General features: G+C 44.1%; 1 protein-coding gene across 6 annotated transcripts in view; it reads right to left on the bottom strand.

The window, feature by feature from the left end:
* The window catches only part of FAM110B (family with sequence similarity 110 member B), a 141,402-nt gene that overhangs the window by 97,369 nt on the left and 22,158 nt on the right, over window positions 1-21,875 (bottom strand). For all 6 annotated transcript variants that reach the window (XR_008420057.1, XR_008420058.1, XR_008420056.1 and 3 more), the window contains exon 2: window positions 9,556-9,653. The gene's annotated coding sequence lies outside the window, so the exon portion shown is untranslated. The remainder of the gene's footprint in view (window positions 1-9,555; window positions 9,654-21,875) is intronic.

The following is a 21,875-nucleotide window of genomic DNA, read 5'->3' as shown; positions in this document are numbered from 1 at the left end:
ACTCTGGCACACAGAGTTCATGCACTACCTCGGTGTGCTACAGCCGGCCAGAGTACCTCTCAAACCGTGCTATAGAGGCTGTGTTAGCATCACCTAACTAGTCTCCCTCACTTATGAAAGGAGATGGGGAGAGCTCGCTGGGAAAAAATTACAATCCGCAGAGCAGAAGATCCAGGTAACCTAGAAGGGTGAATAAACTAGAAACAGACAGGCTGCGGGAAACGATCTGTATAAAAAAGCAGCCAAAACCCAGAGAGGCCACGTGCTATCATCTCTGCACTGACACTGACATTGCACCCACAAGCCTCATTACTGTTGCTTTTGGCTACACAATCAGGAAAAGGCACCCGAGCCCTGTTGGTCAACAGCTGAATAAAAACGCATATGTACTATTTTTAAATCAATTAACATCTGCAATTTTAAAATGTCTTCATCATAAACGCAATTTTAGTGCAATATCCTGGATCGAGTATAGGGTTCAGTATCTAAAGAGAAGGAATAACATTATTTTCGGTCCAATAACATTACGTGTTCTAACTCAGCCCCTGATTATAATGGTCAAATCAAAACTTGTAGCTTATGGAAGCAGAGAAATCGGAATCTATTTCTCCGCATGGTACACACAAGGAGGCTAAGGCTGGGAGACTTTACACAGCGTCTCTGAGGTCAAATCCTTCTAAGAACTGAAGCTAGACCCCTGCTTACTCCCTGTGAGAGACTCAGGGACAAGGAAATAGGGTTCCTTTTTCGAGCCGCTTCCAGACTTAAAGCAGAAGTTAGCCGTCTGCCAACCATCTGGTGATCAGATTACTGCAGGATTACCAAACCCTATCGCTAAAACGGAGAAAACGGCCATACACACACTACTTTAAGGAACGTCTTCACTTACCAGATGGTTCACACCAGGAAGTGCTGTGGACCCCAAGTTCTTCCTCCACCAGCCAGTGTAGCCCCACACCTCGATGCCACATGTGGGTGACAGCTGGCCATCACTACGGTGAGTGAACTGCATCATCCAGGGTAACGCCCTCACCTTCCCTATCTGGCAATGACACTCCCAGCTTACGGTGCACCTGCTATAATTTCCTCTGGCTGTGACTTCCCTGGATAGGAGCTACAGAATACTGACCAATCCAAATGAGGGAGGGGGGAGAACCAGTAGCATATCAACTTGCTAACATGGTGGCTGAAATGTCACCACCAATTACGTGATGGGGACCACCAGAAATATCTACTCATGGCGGCATGTTTTAGGTTTTGGTAAAAGGGAGAATAACAGAAGAGTGGGAAACATCACCATGCTTTACGCTGAAGGCGTGGTCCTATTTCTTGCTGGAATGGACATTTCCACTTAATGTTTATTCACGTGGTTAAGTTACCGTGGTGTACCTTAGCAATTCAGCTTTCCCCATTTCTGACCCCCCCACCCCCGCCGAAAACAAGAAATTGTGTGCATTTGTTGCGAAAGTTTATTTTATCAACCATCATATGGCAACAAGACTGCTGAAAAAAAAAAAAAAGATTGTAGAGAAAGGAAAAATATCATATGTAGACATTTTAAGCCTCATTGAACATGGAATTTAAAAATGCTGGTCCTGGGGTGCCTGGGTGGCTCAGCTGGTTAAGCGTCCAACTTCGGCTCAGGTCACGATCTCGAGGTTCGTGGGTTCGAGCCCCACATCCGGCTCTGTGCTAACAGCTCGGAGCCTGGAGCCTGCTTTGGATTCTGTGTCTCCCTCTCTCTCTGCCCCTCCCCCGAGACTCACGCTCCGTCTCCCTCTGTCTCAAAAATAAACAAACATTAAAAAAATTTTTTTCAATGCTGGTCCTGATCTAGGGGGTGACCGTCCAGGAGCACCTGGGTCTCTAAATGTTTGCACATCAACTTCTCTTTGTGAGCATTATTTCAGATACTGGAAAACATGAACTGCTTAGAAAAAAACCAAACTGCTTTGCTTTTATGTTCAATAAATAAACTGTCACAGCACACAGATGGATTAGCTCTGAGGACAGAATGATCTGTGCCCAAATCAAAAGCAGAAGAAAGTAAATGTTTTGCAGGAAAAGAAAAAAGGCAGGGCGGAGACAGCATAGTACGTCAAAGAAGAGGTGACCTTCAGAGAAGGAGCTGACCTGTCCGGGCAACTCAAACCACGGTGAAAGAGGAGAACAGGACTCAGTTTCAAAATTCCTGCAGCACTTTCCATTGTCCAACTGACTGACCTGGTACCCAACACAGCCTACCAAACAGAGATAATTAATTAAATTACGATTTTAAAAACAAATCACGCGTGGGCACCTGGGTGGCTCAGTCGGTTAAGCGGCCGACTTCGGCTCAGGTCATGATCTCGCGGTCCGTGGGTTCGAGCCCCGCGTCAGGCTCTGTGCTGACAGCTCAGAGCCTGGAGCCTGTTTCGGATTCTGTGTCTCCCTCTCTCCAACCCTCCCTGTTCATGCTCTATCTCTCCCTGTCTCAAAAATAAATAAAACGTTTAAAAAAAAATTAAAAAAAAAACAAACAAACAAATCACGCGAAAGGAGTACCAGGGGAATACAATGTCAAGACCTGTGACCTCAACGCGATCCCATATGGGTAAGACTTTCCGCGTGGATGGTGAAGGTGTTCCAAAGGGAGCAAACAGAGCTGGTGACAACGTCCTCTTGGGGAACACCACCCATGGCTGGTGCTTCCGGGTTGGCCACCAGCCCTGTGCCAACCAGCATGGGATCGAACAAACAGGTAAGTAAGCTCATCACACGCATTCTAAGGGAAAGGAGTTCAGTCTTTGAGTCACATGAAGGCTAATAATCTAAGCTCTTTGCATTTTTAACGTGACCCACACAGAGGAGGCCCTCACAAGGACTTCCTCCCAGCATTCTTAGAGTGAGGATGAGTCAGGGCTCAGTTTCCCTCCCCAAAGCAGGGCCAGTGAGGAGGCCCTGAACCTGCCAGCCAGCCAGGATAACTGTAATCCAGTCTCCGGCACAGAGGGCAACACTGTGAAGAATTACCTAGAAGGACAGGGGTTGGGCGGGGGGGGGAGTTGTATAAACTAACATGGTAGGGATATGCCTTCTTTAGCTCTGTCGGGGAGTTTCTTTTTTGGTTTTAATTTTTCAATGAAGTTTATTTATTTATTTTGTGTGTGTGAGAGAGAAAGGGGAGGGGCAGGAGAGGGGCAGAGAGAGAGAGAATCCCAAGCAGGCTCTGCCCTGTCAGCACAGAGCCCAATGCGGGGCTTGAACACACGAACCCATGAGGCCATGACCTGAGGTGAAACCAAGAGTCAGAGGCTTAACCGACTGAGCCACCCAGGCACCCCTCCCTCAGGGAATTTCTATCAAAACAATCTCTGTGACCTAGTGGAAAATGCTCAATTTACAGAAGTGCAGGAAGGACAACAGAAAATGACATCTTTGCTGAATTCTTAACAGCTATCCCAAGCGGAGGCGACTGTAAACGTGGTCTCAATTTTCTCCTCTGTAAAATCAAGGAGTCGGAGTGAAATCTGCAACATGCGTATCTTGAACATGCCATGACGTCAGGCGCAAATATGACAGCGCTGAACAGCCGTCAAGAATGTTCCCAGGGCCGACGGGGAGCCACGAGGGCAGCGATGCAACCTGATCTGGAGTGAGTGCTATCTGAGATTTCGAATGTAAGTGAAAAGAGGCTAACACAGATTTATATGCCAGCAGTAATCACTCGGGGAGAGAAAGACCTTTTGCAGGAGGTTCAATTATCCTCCTAGTAGTACCTTTTGAAGATGCAGAAACAAAAACTGGGTGAGTTACTAGGTCAGAACAATCTAGAATTCATTTGGCCCCCTACACCCTGCATTTCAAACCCAGACAGTCCCTGCTTGTGTCATGTTGTGGTGATGCCTATCCATTCAGCCGACAGAGAGAGGAGAGCAGCCTCGGAGATAAAATGCTAACCGTGGAGGCTGGAGAGGCGAACCTGTACAACAATGAGAAAAAGAGAAAAGAAACGTCTGCTTTCCAGGGCTAATTAACATAGGAAACAACTCCGAAAACAGAGCCGAGAATGGAACTCATTGTAAAGGGATGCAACGAGAAAAGCTTCAAAGATTATATAAACACCGTATTCCCGGTTGAAACAGAGCCTCATCTGTACGACTGAAGTGTGTGACTTAAATCAGAAACATCTGAAATCCATACAATAAGCAACCTTCCTTTTAAAGAAGGAAAGCCAAATTATATATTTGTGTATGAAAACCGGAAAAAGTGCTAAGGACTTGGTTCTTTTAAGAATCATATGTAACAATTAGAATTCATTTACTGTCGATAACAGGCTTTGGAGGTTAATCAGAGCCCGGGATTATACAATCAAATAGGAAAAAAAAATCAACATGCACTTAGTGCCACTCATACATGGAAGGCCCACCGATTACTTAAATGTCTCCAAAATCACCCTGAAAAACGACAACATACCATCAGATGTTGTTCTTCTTCCTCTAAACACAAGGAAGTGAGGGAAGGAAGTGAGGGAAGGAGGGAGGGAGGGAGGAAGAAAAGAAGGAAGGATGGATATTTATCAGAAAAAAATCGAAGAAAATCTAAGTTTACATTACAGAATTACAATAAAAAAATAAAATAAAAAACAGGACACTCAGTACTTGGTAAAGGGAAATTCAAATGTTTCTAGGATTTGAAGAACTGTATATTTAACCTACTCAAATACACTCCTGTTTAAATGGTTTGCTCTTCGATGGTACTCAGGTCAGATCTATACCAAAAGCAAACAAGTCTCCGTGAGAGTTTAAAGCCCAGGTGACCCCAGGGTAGAGGGGACAGGGGTATGGATAGGAGGGACTCACTAACATCCCGTTCAGAATAGCAACTAAACTATTCCCTGGTTTCCAGAAACTTTCACTGGTCACTGCTACAAATTTTGAGGAGTAGCCTCACTCTTTTTACTTGTTTAATCTCAGGGCAAACCATAATCTATGTGCAAACACGTAACAAAGTCGAATTTGTTAAGTTGTGCACATCTCCAACGGAAAAAAAATCGTAACGATTGCGTGCCAACTTACAGTCAAATACAAAAACTTTTAAAAATCAAAACGAAAAGAGATTAATGTCTATTGCTGGGAATACTAAGCCAGTTCAGGAGTCACCGTATCGGGTCTCTTTCTTTCTTTGTTTTTTTTCTTTTTTTGTAAACGTTTATTTATTTATTTTGAGAGAGAGAGAGAGAGTGCATGCAGGGGAGGAGCTGAGAGAGAAGGAGAGAGAGAGAGAACCCCAAGCAAGCTCCGCACGGTCACGCCCAGAGCCCACGCGCAGAGCCCAATGCAGAGCTTGGTTTCCTGAACTGAGAGATCATGACCTGAGCCAAAATCAAGAGTTGGATACTTAACCGGCTGAGCCACCCAGGCGCCCCCACAGTGCTAGATTTCTATCATGAAGAACACACACTGGCAGATAAGAGAATAAGTCTGATTCCAAACAGAACTTAACACTTCTGGCTGAGCCTGGGTCTTTCCTGTGAAACGCAACCATAATACTGTTCTCTGCCAGAAAACAGTGATGTTAATAGAAGCAGAATGCTTCCTTCCCAAATTAGCTGAGGAATGAGGTAGCAAAGGACGCCGACAAAACCGCTCTAAGAGGCGGATGTAACTCAAGAGCACAGACGTACCGCCACGGATTCTAACGGAGAGGCGGACGGCTCCCTCAGGTGTTTAAGTAATGATGGGGGGCTGCCCACCAGAATACAAGTCACAGCAGAAAGGGCTGGTGGCGTGACTGCTCGAGGCTGCTCGCTGCTGTTGGTTTGAACTCTTATCAGGACCTCTGAAGACGACAGCCAGGCCACTGCACAGGGAACACGAGAGCAGGGACAGACAGGGGCTTGTTTAAGGTCCATCTCAAAAACAGGCAGGAGGTGGGTGGGGAGGGGCAGGAGGGCAGACAGGGAAGGAGGGGGGCAGGGAGAGACACAGGCAGCAGGAAGGGAAGGCAGAAGGAAGGAGGAGGTGGACCCCGGCCCATCAGCATCCTAAACTTAGGACAGAGCAAAAAGCTGCTTTCAAATACACCCAAAGTATCACCCCCGCTACAGGGTCTTGATTTCTACTTTAAACTCGATTACGGTACGATGAAAGGCAAATTTGAAAAGTCATCATATTCTCAGTATCCTAACAAAGGCATTTTCAGTTCTCCAATTGCCTTTGCTGTGTTTTTAATTCAGTTCCCAGCTTCACCGAGCATGCCCGCGGCCAAGCACAGGTGCGAAGAAAACACGACAGGCCTCTATCGCCAGAAGGGCTCAACTACATTCACATCCTAAGGTCACTCGCAGTCACTCGAATTATATACTCTGTCCTTTAACTGATGTTCTTAAGCCATGGAATGCCATTTGTCTCCGGTGTACCCAAAGCGAACATACAAAAAAAGTGGTAAGAAATTCTCTAATACACCAAGGATTCAAATGTGCTTTGGTTCCAAGTATAGGAAAGAGAATGTCAAAGATTTTTCTAAAATTAAGCCCCATTTAATTTAGGTCTAGTAGAATCAAATGTTATTAGAGTTCAGTTTGCTTCCCCTTTTATAAAGTTTTGGAACAACCACATAACATGGGTGGTAATATTTCAGTATACTTAAGAATGACGAAGGAAAGGCCGTGTCTAATGAGAAAGACCAAAACATCGACACACCTATAAATATGATCAAGGACATGTGTGGACAGGCTGATGGATTCTAACATTGTTCAAGAGCTAATATCATTTATTCTTAAGGTAGTTTAAAAATTTTGTAAAAATTCAAGAAAAGGCTGTCCTTCATATTTAAAAACTTAGACACTAATAAGAATCAAAAGATGAGCGGGGTATATAATTCTCAACTATTCGCTCCAATAGTTAACCATACACAAAGCCTTTTTGAGTTAACTTTTGTGTCCAAAGTGTAGACAATGATTTAACCAGCTAATGAGATTTTAAACGATGTCAAGTTGTCAATACATACATACCGTGTGGTCGCCAAACTGAACTTGCCTGCTACTGCTACGTATCAGCTAGCGTTCAGCGTCACAATCTCTGTCCCACTCTGTACACACTTGCTGTGACAATGCTATTGTCATTTTGACCAGCACCACTGAGGGCGACCGTATGTTGAGTGCATTTACGTGCCTGGCACGATGTATTTTACCGCTGATGCTTGAACAACGTGGGGTTGGGGCACCAATCTCTGAGCAGTCAAAAATCCACATATAGCTTCTGTCTCCCCCGAAACTTACCTACTGATGGCCCACCGGAGACTGGAGGCCTTACCGGTGACATAAAAATATCGATCGACTATATTTTGGATGTTATATGTATTACCGACTGCATTCTTACAATAAAGGAAGCTAGGAGAAAGAACATGTTAAGGAAAGCATACGGAAGAGATTACACATTTACGACACTGTACGTAGATCTACTGAAAAAATCTGCATAGAGGTGGACCCACACGGTTCAAACCGTGTTGTTCAAAGGCCGCCTGTATATGACCACCTCATTTAACGGGTAGAGTAACCAGGAGAGGGAAACGTTACTATCTCCACTCTGCAGAAGGTGATGGCAACAAATAGCTACTGAGCATTCCCCATGAGCCCGTCTACGTTGCAACTCAATAATAACTCACTGAAGGCTCACGATAATCCTATGATACAGCACTATCATCCTGACTTGACAGATGAAGCAACTGGGGCACCAAGCCAACAGCTCTCCCAACATCACATCCACCATGTGGCAGAGCACAGATGCTGACCCAGATGTGCTGAACGCCGAAGCCACGACCTTATTTACCAACCCCGAAGAATCTGGCTCTCCCATGCCTGCCCTCCATGCCACCTACGATAAGGGCTATAAGCGCAGACAGGAAAGGGCAGGGTTGGTGTGGCCACAGCCGAACACCCTAATCCACAAGCCAACTCATAAATCTGGCTGGGCCCCCCCCCCCCCCAAGTTTCCCTGAAGAAACTCACAAGGAGGAAACTGAAATCTGGCCTCATAGCTGGCACATGTGACCCACAGGCCAGGGCTTCTAACTGCCCAGAGCACAAGGCATCCCAGAATAAAGAGCCCTGCACAGATGCCCTATGTCCCTTCAATGGTCACCAACGGCTATGTGCCCAGCCACACTAGGCTCTCAGTTACTGAGCTTAACAAGTCGGGGACCTGCCTCACCAGCTAACAGTGTAGGGAAGCCAGCAACTGGGGAAGTAACAGAATAAGGGCTTTTGGCATCATGGCAAATTATTTTTGGATATAGTGGGGAGGGGGTCCCAGGGGGGACTGACTAACTTCACAACTGTCAACCTGAGGACAGACAGAGGCACTGTGAAGAGAGGAGACTCACGTCCCAAGAATCATGCTTGAAAAGGTTTTCAGTTCAGGGAGAAGCTCCCCATTCCCACCGAGCGTCCAAGGCCCAGGTTCCCTCGGGAATACTGCAGTGACTGATGCATTCTTAACACCATGTGGCCTAAGTAATAGCTTGACTACAGTGTACTACAAAACATGAACATGAACCAGGCACGTGGGAGCCCCAGCGGCCACCCCCCCCTCCGCCCCCCCCCCCCCCCCCCCCAGAAATTGCCCATTCAACTTGGCAGTTACCAGGAACGCGAAATAAATAAAGGTGAGATATTCCACAGAAAATATGAAACCACTTTTACCCCTGATATTTTTGCCAACTGGTTCAGGGCACTTATTACTGACTGAATGTCTTTATTAGCCACACGAGTCCATGCGTGGAGAGGAAAGGAATTAACATGTTCGCACCTCAATTTAGGCAGTATTATCGCTAGGGAGTGGCATGAGTGCAGACGTTAACATCCTGTGTTGCAGACCTGTAACATTTCATTTTTGTGCAATCTCTGCATCATGTTAGTGGCTCGGAAAAAGATGCCAAATCTCACACTGAGCGAGAACACTTACAAATGCACCAGTCAGGGGCCAGCACACCACTGCGCCTTTCTTTACTTACCCCGTGAGCGACTGCGATCCTGACAGTCCAAACTGGGGAGTTAAAACAGCCACAGAATTCACGGAAAAGCCCCTGCAGGTAAACGCCCAGGCAGCTTCAAAAAGGTCGGGGAGAGCCCATGGGTTTCAGGGACAATGAGGACAGTGACAGCCAGGGGCAGGAGCAGAGACCAGCAGACACGGTGCTCAGGTGGGCAGCAGGTCCCAAGAGGGGCTTTCTGGCAATCCCTCCACTCCCCCAGGGCAAGAAAGACAGGATGGCATGGGCGGGCTCAGGACAGTGAGCTGCACCACCGGGAATGCATGTAAAGAAGAGGGGGGGCGGGGTGAGAAGGAGAAGGGGGGAAGGAGGAAGAAGGGGAAAGGGAGAAAAGAGACAGGAACAGAGAAAGGAGGGAGCAGAAGAGAGGAAGGGAAAGTAAATCAGAATGGAAAGGTGGGGGCGCTGGGGGGGGCAAGTGGTGGAAGAAAACACCTAAATTCTGCTCAACAAAGAAAAGGTTGTATTTACTTTACAATCATCAGGGTTACACATCAATTTAATAAGAAAAGTTTTAATTACCTTTTATTTCCCTTTCAGACCTTAGAGTGTCCTGTTAACGCTCGATTCAAGATGCAGAAAGAACAGGGTAGGCGCTCTGGATGCCCAACTGGGGATTTCTAAAGGAAAAAGACACACAAAAATTATTCTGGAGGATATAAGTGATTAACTTTTCAAGTATCATTAAAAAAAAAAAAAGACCGATTTTCACTGAAGAACAGAGACAGTGTATTTCCTAACATCCCCAGGGAAAATGGAGCCCAAAGCCTCTTTCAAATGCAGTTGCTCTAGCAAATTTCAACCACAGGGGGGGGCTGCGTTTGGGCGTTCATTGGAAAACAAACCCAACAAGGAGCCTGTGTACTGCCATCTGCCGGGAGCCCCCACCCAGGTGGCTTTATGGCACTCCAAACTCAAGGCCCCCACAGGCCTTGTCAGTCCTAGTTCCCAAAACCACGCGGGAAACGAGCGAGCTTCTTCACCAACAACTGTATCACTGGGGAAGGAAACAGCTACGCTGGAGGAACTTGGTTAACGTTTGGAAGGGAATAAGATATTACGAAACGGGCCTTACTGCTCGTCCCATTCTCCGAATGTAGCTAAGCATGAGCTCACACACACACACATGCCTCGTTGTCCCGGGGCTTCTTTCTCTTGGAGCCAGGACAGACCTCGGAGGCAACGTCGTCCCAAACCGTGAGTGCACAATGTTTCATTTTTAGGAAGGAAACAATTAACATTGACCAGGCATGCGCTCAGGCCCAGAAACAACGTGATTCCGGTTCACAAAGGGGGAAAGAGACGGAGAGTCCAATCCGTATATCTGTCTGACACATAAATGCTCTTATTATACTTGGATATACTTGCATCGATCATGAAAGTGCTTGTTTTCTAAACATCCGGCAACTCAAAAGAAAACACCGCGGTGGGAAATGTAAACGTCGTCTCCTCTTGAAACCTGTTCTCCTTGTGTATCATCAATCCAAATAACTAGATCTTTGTTTACGTGAAAGTGGGAGCTACGGACAGGGAAGGAAAATGCACTGACCGTAACAAGTTATCTTTTTTATTGAGATCTACTGTATATTTTGCATGGATCTAGGAGGAAGCAATCGTAAAAATTTTAACCACTTCATTAGGGTCAATGCCAACTTTCCCAACCATCATTATCTCCTTTCTGGAGTGATGCGTAATGAACGATAAGCCAGAAGTTTATTAGCAAGGCTGCAGATCCTGACCTAGATTTTGCATAGCTTTAAAAAAAAAAATAGAAAGCAAGCCTGAAAATGTCTATTTAAATAACAACTCAGACTGACACTTCCCACACTCACAGTTAAAACTTTCAAAACAATCTACTTTCCCTGTGCCTGTATCTAACAAGGTTCAACAAGAACCTAAAGTAAAAATTGGTACCAGATCAGAAGAGAAATATGAACTCCAAGTTCTACATTTCTGTTTAATTGTTTACTAACTGCAACTTAAGACTTTATTTGGTGGTGCCTGGGTGGCTCAGTCGGTTGAGCGTCCGACTACAGCTCAGGTCACGATCTCACGGTCCGTGAGTTCGGGCCCCGCGTCGGGCTCTGGGCTGACGCCTCGGAGCCTGGAGCCTGCTTCGGATTCTGTGTTTCCCTCTCTCTATCTCTACCTCTCTCCCACTCATACTCTGTCTCTGTCTCTCAAAAATGAATAAATGTTCAAAACATTAAAAAAAAAAAAGACTTTATTTGCCTGCTGAAGTATATGATTCCAGAATTCAAATGAATAAAATCATACACCTTTGACAAAGCATTAGGGAAATTTTTATTAAATTGGGCCCAGAGGTATTTGGGATTGATGGTGACTCATAATAACAAAGTAAAAAGTTTTACATTTTACTATTTTCCAACTACGATTTTTTTGTTTTGCCCTAAATCATATCACAAATTCCTTTTCACCTTTATCATTACTTTTGCTTTCTCTTTCTCACACTTTTGAAGAAAGAAAACAACAAAGAGGTCAACCTGACTCTAATGATTGAGAGATGTCAAAAGTCACACCTCGGATCGGGATGGAGAATAACACCGTAAATGAATTTCAGGATTGGATTTGTCTTCAAAGTTGCCATGTGACCTCGAAATCATCCTCATAAAAAATAATTCACAGCATGTATTTTAAAGCTAAGACCATTGTATGGTCATCGGCTCGAATCCGCTCATTTCACATCCGAGGAAATGAAAGCCCAGAGTGGTCAAGTGACCTCTCCAAAGTCACACAGCTCACCTGGTCCTATATCTCAGATTTCATAGGTGCCAATCCAGTGCTCTATTAGATCCTCACTGATCTTTAATTCCTATAAATAAATTCTTCAGAGCTCACATTTTCATCGATTTTCTACACACCTATGACTCTACACAGCAGGAACACCACTTGACACGTCAACTTAACTTTACATTAATATGAAATGCTACTCAAAATGATCAAAAACATACTCTGCCCTTTGCTCCACTGATAAAGCTAGATTAAGCCACAAATACCCAGGAGAAGTCCCAAATAAAATTTGGGATACTCTTAGGTTTGCTAACCTAGATACGTCTACTCTAAAAATAGAATTTCCCCCTCTTATTCACAGTCAAATCATAATCATAGCTTTGCTACAACACATTTTCAAGAAGATTTTATAGAGAGCTAGCAAGCAAAATGTAGGTATTCTACAGTAAAAGCTTATATAAGCAGTTTTTAAAGTAAGAGTTAAGATAATTTACTTTTAGATCCATCAGTTCAGACAGAACTCTTATTCTCCAAAACTCTGGAATCACTCAAGAGCACTTAATTTACCTAGACCAGCAACTTATTACCATCAGCAGTCATTTGTCGCCTCCTCAGTTATTTACTCTGCGCCGAGTGCCAGGTACAAGGGAACCAAAAAGCATGAGAGGCTGTCCTTGCCTACTGTTGGCTGATGAGGGGAATAATTAAGCGGGCTTTCATAGAGGCGTCTAGGCGAGGCAAGCTTTGCACACGATCAGTGTATACGTATGTATGTGTGTTTAGGGGGGCAGCTAATAAAACCATGTGGGTTTTCTCAGAGAACGAGTTGACAGGTTTAGTAAGCAGTACAGCTGACCCTTGACCAACGTGGGTTTGAACGGTGAGGGTCCACTTATACGCAAGCTTTTCCCGATAAATGGGGTACAGTACTGTAAATGCATTTTCTCTTCCTTAGGATCTTAATAACATTCTGTTTTCTCTATAAAACATACGACCTCGAAAATACGTGCCCATTTTTGTGTTACCAGTCAGGCTTCTGGTCCATAGGAGGCTGTTAGCAGTTAAGGGGGGGTTCAGTCGGTTAAGCGCCTGACTCTCGATGGCGGCTCAGGTCGCGATCTTGTGGTTGATGAGATCGGGCCCCACGCACTACTTGGCTTCTGTGCTGACAGAGCAGAGCATGCTTGGGATTCTCTCTCTCCCTCTCTCTACCCCTCCCCTGCTGCCTCTCTGTGTCTCTGTCTCCCAAAATAAAGAAATAAACTTAAAGAAAATAAAAATAAATACTAGGCTGTTAGCAGTTAAGTTTTGGAGGGAGTTAAAAACTGGATGTGGATTTTTGACTGCATGGTGGGGGTTCAGCACCCTAATAACCCCTGCGTTGTTCAAGGGTCAACTACGGATGTCAGGAAGCAGGGTGAGATACAGGAAAAGAAACCAACAGATAACAGATGAATCCCTCTGGCCATGCCCACAACAGCAGCAAAAAATAAATAAATAAATAAATAAATAAATAAATAAATAAATATAAAAATAAAAAATAAAAAATAATTTAAAAAATGGTGCAGGAAACAAAATACCCCCTGAAAGGAATTCCCTTCTTGAAAATAAGGCAGCAACAAAATACCTTCCTTGTGTCTCTTCAGAATAACTCGTTAATGGTACTAAAACCCAATGCCAGACAAAAGACCCCACTGGGCGGGGGTGGGGAGGGGGGAAGACAAGATTTAAACACCTTCAACGAAGAAAATAAACAAATGCCAAGTGAGCACAAGAAGAAAGCTTCAATATACTCAGCAGGAAAATGCAAAGCAAAACCTTAATGAGATACCACCAGAAACTCACAAGAATGACCAACTTTTAAAACGGCAAAAATACCAAGTGTTTGCAAGGAAACGGAGCAACTGGGATCCTTATACACCTGCTGGCAGAAAATTCAACGTTACTGGCACTTTGAAAAATAATCGGGCAGTTTCCTATAAAGTGAAACACACACCAGACGACCCAGCAATTCCACTCTGAGGCATCTGCCCAAGAGAAATTTAAAGACCCAAATGCTGAAGACTTACACAAGAATGCGGAGAGCAGCCTTATTCATAACAGCCTCAAACTTGAAAGAATGCAAATGTCCACCGACTGATAAAGAAGGAAACAAATTATGGTGTAGTACACAAAGGAACACAACTCAGTCATAAAAAGAAAAGAATTACTGATGCATACAATAACGTAAGTCAGTCTCAAAAACGTTATACTAAGAAGCCAAACACAAGAGACTATATGCGTAAATCCATTTACATAGACTTTTTTGGAAGGCAAAACTCTAGCCAGGAAAGCAGATCAATTATTGCCAGGGACCAGAGTGCGGGGAGAAGGGGTGAATGCAGAGAGGGATGATAGAACATGCTGGGGGCGGGGGGAAGGAAATGATCTATGTCATGGTAGGAGTACTGCTACATGATCGTGCACATTTGTTGTTGTTTTTTTTAATTTTTTAATGTTTTATTTATTTTTGAGCAAGTGCAAAAGAGAGAGGGGAAAGAGAGAGGGACAGAGGATCTGAAGCGGGCTCTGCGCAGAGAACAGTGAACCCGATGTGGGGCTTGAACTCATGAACCAAGAGATCATGACCTGAGCTGGACGCTCAGCCAAGTGAGCCACCCACCCAGGTGCCTCGGTTGGGCATATTTGTGAAAATTCACTGAATTATACCCTTAAAATCAGTGAACTTAATTGCATACACAGTATAACTAAACAAACCTGATTAAGAACAAACAAAACTCAGTGCCACCATCATTTAACTTGAAAATCAGCAATCTCATTAATAAAACCTAAAAATGTACTCAACATTTTCCAATACTTTATTTTTTTAAGTTTATTTATTTATTTTGAGAGAGAGAGAGAGAGAGAGAGAGAGAGAGAGAGAGAGAGAGGAAAACAGAGAGAATCCCAAGCAGGCTCTGCACTTTCAGTGTGAGCCTGATGTGGGGCTCGAACTCACAAAGCGAGAGATCATGACCTGAGGCTTTCGAAATCAAGAGCCAGACACTCAACTGACTGAGCCACCGAGGCACCCCAACATCTTCCAATAAAGATTATAGCAATCAATGATGGGTAAGTACCTAGAGACCACCAAAAAAGAAAAAGGAAAAAAAAACAATAGTCAAATTGCTGATAAGGAAACTAAATTCTTCCATTTTTCTACAATTTCTGATAGGTTGTAGCCTTAAAACAGATTTCCAAAAAAATAGGCTAACAATATTTAGTCTAAAATAAACTCCCCCTCATTGTAAGCGGATAATCTTCCTAAAACTACTGATGATCCATGTGGGGTAATATATAGGAGATTGAAGAATTATCAATAAATGCAGAGACAAAAAAAACCCAACAAGTATGGAAATGTGAAGAAATATGGGTCAGATTGTAAATCAACTCCAAAATTATTATTTAAAACTCTCTGATAGGTTAATTGGGAAACATTTTTTAAGCATCCACAAGGCTCTGAGCTGGTCTACTGGACAAGCTTACCTATGATGTAAATAAGGATGTAAGGTAGGCTTATCAAAATTATAGCTGATTCAGAGGTTAAAAATGGCTACAATATTACATAACAGTGATTCTACATGTATAAAGATGGGATAATTTTATAGCGTTAGTGTCAGATATAAGGGAAAATTGCATTCATTTAGCAAATATTCCCCGAGGGGCTGCCATGTGTTGGTAACTAGATGGAAAACGACACCAAGATTAAGTAAGAAAGAGCCCTTGCCCCTCCTAAGTTCATCAACGAAAAAATATAAGTAACACACTCTGCAGTTAGGAGTGATAAAGTAATTAATCTGAAAAAGACCTATGAGCTTGAGTTTATCACTCAAGTGTTACATATACATAAAATACTGGTAAAATTACAGGCTGAACTAACAAAAGTATCACATTGAAAACAAATACACACAAGTAGGGGTGCCTGGGTGGCTCAGTCGGTTGAGCGTCCGGCTTCCGCTCAGGTCATGATGTCACGGTTCGTGGGTTCAAGCCCCGCGTCGGGCTCTGGGCTGACGGCTTGGAGCCTGGAGCCCGTTTCGGATTCTGTGTCTCCCTCTCTCTCTCTGCCCCTCCCCCGCTGTGCTGTGTGCGTCTCTCTCTCAGAAACAAATAAATAAATGTTAAAAAAATTTTTTTAGAAGAAAAACAAATACACAGAAGTACTACTCTGCTCTAACTGCATCAACCATACAGGTGGAAGGGTAATGCTCTATTACGCTCTGGACGTACGCGTTACAAGTCTCATTCTGAAGTCCAGCTTAGGTGCCCGAACCTTCTGCATGTTGCCATCCGCCCACCGCTAAGTCCCCAAGATGATGTATGAGCCTGGAATTACCCCGTACCTCCTATACAACCCAGGCTGATCGGGGTGTTGGATACTGTCGGACCTTGACACACTGAAACATGGGCAGATAGGAAAAGGCCCAAGAAATACATTTCAATCAACTAGGGGAGTGGGGGGTGGAAGGTGGATTATCGTAGGAAGGAGGAGACACTATTCTGAATGGCAGGAGTTAGAGGAGCAAAGGTAGCTCGTGATATCAACATAGCATCACTGAGCAATCGCAACGTCATTTTTTTTTTTTTAATGTATTTATTTAAATTCAAGTCAGTTAACATACCGCGTGGCCCTGGCTTCAGGAGCGGAACCCAGTGATTCATCCCTTACATCCAACACCCAGCGCGCATCCTGACAAGTGCCTCTGTGCCCATCACCCATTTTCCCCACCCCGCCCCCGCCCCCACCTGAACAATGTCAAATTTGAAGACGCTGCCTCGTGAGGTAGGGAGACTTGGCAGCACAAGTTTACTGAGCCGAGAATTCAGCCACGTTCTCTTTCTAAGACTTCATGGTAACATGCTACCTGTCATCCCACAGCCTGTCTCTCAACGCCCAGATTGTCAAGCTTCCGTGCGGCAGCAAAATCAATCTTTCTCGTATCCTTTTAGGACCGTGTGCCCCACCCACTCCCGTGCCCACAGTGCTTGCGCTCTTTCAGGGGCTCTCGGTCACTGATCACTCCAGGATCCGGGCCCAACACCCCGCAGGCTGGCAGAGAGGGCCCCCTATCAATTTCGCCTCTCTGTCACTCTCCCTCATACGCTGTGCCCAGCGGTTCTGAGTCACTGCGGAACATGATCACAGGGCCACACTTTTTCTTGCCTTCACTGTGTACGTGCCACTCGCGGTCTGAAATACCCCACACCTCCTGACGTGTGTCTGGAGCCTTCGGCCCACACGGCCTTCACAGAGTCCGTCCCAGCCCTCTTGCGAGAAGAATTCCATGCTTTACCACGTCCCCCCCCCCGCTCCATGCCCACGGCGGCTTACTGGTCTCCAGGAAAACGCTCACCCCGTATACAAAGATTAGTTATGGCTGCATCTCCCTGCTAAACCTTAAACCCTCTGCCTGGTTATCCTAATCCCTAGGATTTCGCCCAGGTTGTGACACTTTATAGGTATTTTCGACGAGTCGGGGATTCCAAGGTAGCCGAGTTCTGTATGTCCTGTCTGCCCTTATATCAATCAGCAGTGTATCAACTTGCGTTATGCAGGAGACACAGAGGAAACCCAGACAAATGCTATCATCCTAGGGCTACAGAAGACACGCGGGCATCTTTCTAAAGAATCCAAGCAGCCCTAATTGGGACAGAATATTAGAACCAAAATGATTATCCAGTGGACGTGCTCGGCTGTTGCAAAGTCAGCTGGGCTCAAATCTTGCTTCCACGCCTTCACCAACTAAGTGACTTTGAGTAACTAACTTGACCTCTTACAGCCCAGGTTTCGTAGTCTATAAAATGAAGATAATTATAGCCCTTACCTCGAAGGGCCATTGTGAGGACGATGTGCCAGTGTATTATAAAGGAGGTAATGAAGGAACCAGTACACGGCAAACACTCACTAAATGCCGATGTCTCAGCTGCCTCGTCCTGCCTGCTTTTCCCTTAACGAATGGAAATACTGCCTACTTCGCAATAAGATGTCTCAACAAAATGTGTAAAAATGCCAGGCACACAGGAGTCACTGGATTATGAATCACTGATTTCTAAGCCTAGAAAATTACCTTTTCTTTCCAAAAAGACAGGATTATACCACTAAAGAATCTTCTGGAGGTTCAAACCAACAAGACCATAATCACCTGACATAATACTCCTCACATGCTGTGAAGACAGTTTAAAAAGAGGTTTTTAAAAAATGTTTATTTATTTTTGAGGGGGGGAAAGAGGCAGAGAGAGAGGGGAACAGAGGATCTGAAGCAGGCTCTGGGAAGACAGCAGAGAGCCCAATGTGGGTCTTGAACTCACGAACCATGAGATCATGACCTGAGGTGAAGTCAGATGCTCAACCGACTGAGCCACCTAAGTACCTGAAAAAGAGGCTTTTTATGTATTCCAATAATGAATTTAACTGCACTAAGTTTAAACAGATACCTATATTTCTCTAGGCTTGACAAAAAAAGAAAAAGCACACTTAAAAGTTTCATGAAATTCACTCAAATGTATATCATCACTTTTGCTCACCGATTCTCTATAAACAGTAACACTTACTAGCAAAACACATTTGGGAAAAGAAAGGTTAGAGTCGAGACAGAAATTTCTGAAAAATGTCATCATGGACAACCCCTCAAGTGCTTACTACAATATCCGTGTCACAAATGTATCCTAAGGATAAATGCACCTGGTTCCAAACAACACATTTTTTTAGAAAGAACGCTGCACATTTCCAAAGTTCATTTTGTAACACCCGACACAGAGCTTATCATACAAATCCATGTTTAAAAAATCGAGGACGTAACTGATTGGCTATGATCCAATTACTAATATTGCCATTTTCCAGGGTTTTAGTGATTGTCAGTACCTGAAAGATCTCATTTAGAAAAGATTAACAAAATCACAAAACCGACAGTGTATGTAAGTAGCTGTGTGTGCCAGCAGGTGTGGGTGGGACAAGTTATTTACGGGTTTGGACGTGAATATAAACAAGGGTAGTTTTGATACGTTCTGGAGGACTAACATGCTACTTTGGGAAGAAAGAATACAGGAGCCTCCTTCCTTGAAATTTTTCAAACTTGTACACCACCAGAGATTTCCTAAATCCAAAATACACGAAGAGATTCTTTTTTTGTCAGATTCATCCGTCCAAAGTCACTGTACCTCTTTGTCCAGCAGAAACCATTGTAGAAACGTATATTTTGTAAGTTACTCAAAATTTTCCGTGCAAAACCCCTTATTAACCTACCTTATGGAAAAGACTTCTTTCAAGAAGACACATGGGAATGAAGAACTTACTATATAACCTACGCCAAAAAGCATCGATCGTCTCTGGAGACCGATCTTTAAATTGTTATTATTTTTTAATTTTCTGTGGCGGTAAAATACCCAACACAAAATGTACCATCTTACACGGTTTTTACGTGTACAGTTCAGTGCTCTTAAACACATTCCTAACGTTGTGCAATCATCACCGCCATCCATCCACAGGACTCTTTTTATCTTGTAGAACGGAAACTCTGGACCCATCAAACAACAAGTCCCACCCCCATCCCTCCCGCCCCGTCCCTGGCAACTGTTTTCTGTCTCTATGATCTCGACCGCTCTGAGTATTTTACATAAGTGGAATCAGGCAGTATCTGTCCTTTTGCGATTGGCCTACTTCACTTAGTGTGACGTCTTCAAGGGTCACCCCTATTGTAGCCCGTGTCAGAATTTCTTTCCTTTTCAAGGCTGAATAGTATCGCTTTCTAGGGATATACCAGAGGTTGCTTATTCATTCATCCACTGACAGATACTTGAGTTGCTTGTACATTATAGTTACCGTAAACGATACCGCTGTGAACGTGGGTGTACAAATATCTCTGAGACCCTGCTTTCCATTCTTTTGGGCGTATACCCAGAAGCAGAATATCTGGGGCATACGATAATTCTACTTTTATAAGCTACACTTTTTGACCCAGTATCTACTAAATTAATCACTACCTTCCTCAAAATAATAAAAATTATGTAATAGTACTTAAAAAACCTCACCAGGCCACAGCATTATGTCAACAAAATTCTGTTCTCTTCTATGATTATAAACTGGCGATTTCCCATCCTACAAGGCATCTCCCAATCCCAAAAAAGGTGTTGATCAGATTCGAGTCTCCCCTCACCTTTCTTTTCCTTAAAAGAAGGGGTGCCCTGGGGTGCCTGGGTGGCTCAGTCCGGTAAGCATCTGACTCTTGATTTCAGCACAGGTCATGATCTCAGGGTTCGTGGGCTCGAGACCCCCTTTGGGCTCTGCACTGACGGCATGGGGCCTGCTTGGGATTCTTTCTCTCCCTGTCTCTCTGCCCCTCCCTGGCTCGCGCGCTCTCTCTCTCTCTCTCTCTCTCTCAAAATAAATAATAAATTGAAAACAATTAGTCTCCATAATATATTCAATGTGGACTGCAGGGACTCTAAGTATCAATTAAACTGTTTGTAAGACACACACACACACACACACACACACACACACACACACACTAGTTACGCTCATCAAACATGCAGGCACAGCGGCTTTCCCACACTGTTGTTTTTTATTTGGTCCTCAAGAGACAAATCTCTGTTTAACAATGCCAAGGTCTGGGGCCCTTTGTCTAGGTGAGAAGTATCACCAGAGTCCGTTTCAAGTACTTTCCAGAGTGGGTGGCAATGATTTCAGGCCAAAGAATCTCTACTTTTAGCTTTCTCTAAAAAAGCTAATTGTCTCATTAATAAGCAAGTATAGAACAATGCCAACATCAACACTGGCATTTTCTGCTATCTTATAAAAATTAGGCATAATGTCAATACAATGTAACACAATCTACTGGGCACTTCTTTTTCTTCTCAGCATCGAAATGCATACTTTCCATCATGTTTTATATCATTACATTTCTTAAATAGTGGTATAATACACATAACATAAAACTTACCATCTTAACAATTTTTTAAAACGTTTAGTTATTTTGAGAGAGTGAGTGTGAGTGGGGGAGGCGCAGAGACAGGGAGAGAGGGAGAATCCCAAGCAGGCTGCACGCTGTCAGCGCAAAGCCCAACGTGGGGCTTGAACCCATGAACCGTGAGATCATGACCTGAGACGAACCAAGAGTCGGACGCTTACCCGACTGAGCCACCCAGGTGCCCCCCCCATCTTAACCATTTTTAAACATACAGTTAGTTCAGTGTCATTAAGTACACATTCCTATTCTTGTCCAATCATCATCACCACCCATCTTCAGAACTCTTTTCACTTTGAAAAACTGGCATTCTGTACCCATTAAATACAAATTAATGAATGAGTGAGTGAATTCTGTGTTCTGTTCCCTCATCCAATACTTAGCATCCACCATTCTTTCTGTCTCCACGAATTCTCTAGGGACCTCATGTAAGTGGGATTCATTGGCATTTGTCCTTTTGTGACTGGCTCATTTTACGTAGCCTAAGTCTTCCAGGTTCATCCATGTCTTAGCCTGCGTCTACGCGTATCCCAGGAAAGTCTTTGCCCTTAGGATGTAAGTGCAGAGCCAGACGAGTCTCTCCAGTGAGGCCCTTGCGGATGGACGGTCCCAATATAAGTCCCTGTGTTTATTACAGCAAGAGTCTGACTGCACTAGTGGGATCCAGGAAGACCAGCATTCAGTGCTCCTCATGGCTCCCTTCTCAAGGCTGCTTCCGGCAATCGAGAGGGTGGGGAGTGTGAGCCAGGCCACCTGGCGTGTCTGTAAAATAAGTCAGGGTACAGTTACACCCAGGACTGAACGTTTCATTTTTGATGTCTGCTGTGCCCTAGCTTTAGGGCTTTGGGAAAATTCGTGTCAAAATAAATGGCCAGGAAAGAGCGACACCACTGGTAAACATCAGATTAATGGCTCCATCACATTTAAGGCAATTTTGCGATCTTAACGGTAATACTAAATTGCACGATAAAAAATACAGCTTGCTCCATCAAATATAGCAGTTATTATATGATCTTTTGTAGTAGTTTCTGGCTATGTGGCTATTTTATGTAAGCCTTCCCCAAACGAATTATATGTTTCAAAAACATA

This window comes from Panthera pardus, unplaced genomic scaffold, assembly GCF_024362965.1.
Source record: "Panthera pardus isolate Hobbes unplaced genomic scaffold, ASM2436296v1 HiC_scaffold_7, whole genome shotgun sequence".
NCBI lineage: Eukaryota > Metazoa > Chordata > Mammalia > Carnivora > Felidae > Panthera > Panthera pardus.
The sequence above is the reverse complement of the archived record's forward strand: the minus strand, read 5'-3'. Positions and strand labels throughout refer to the sequence as shown.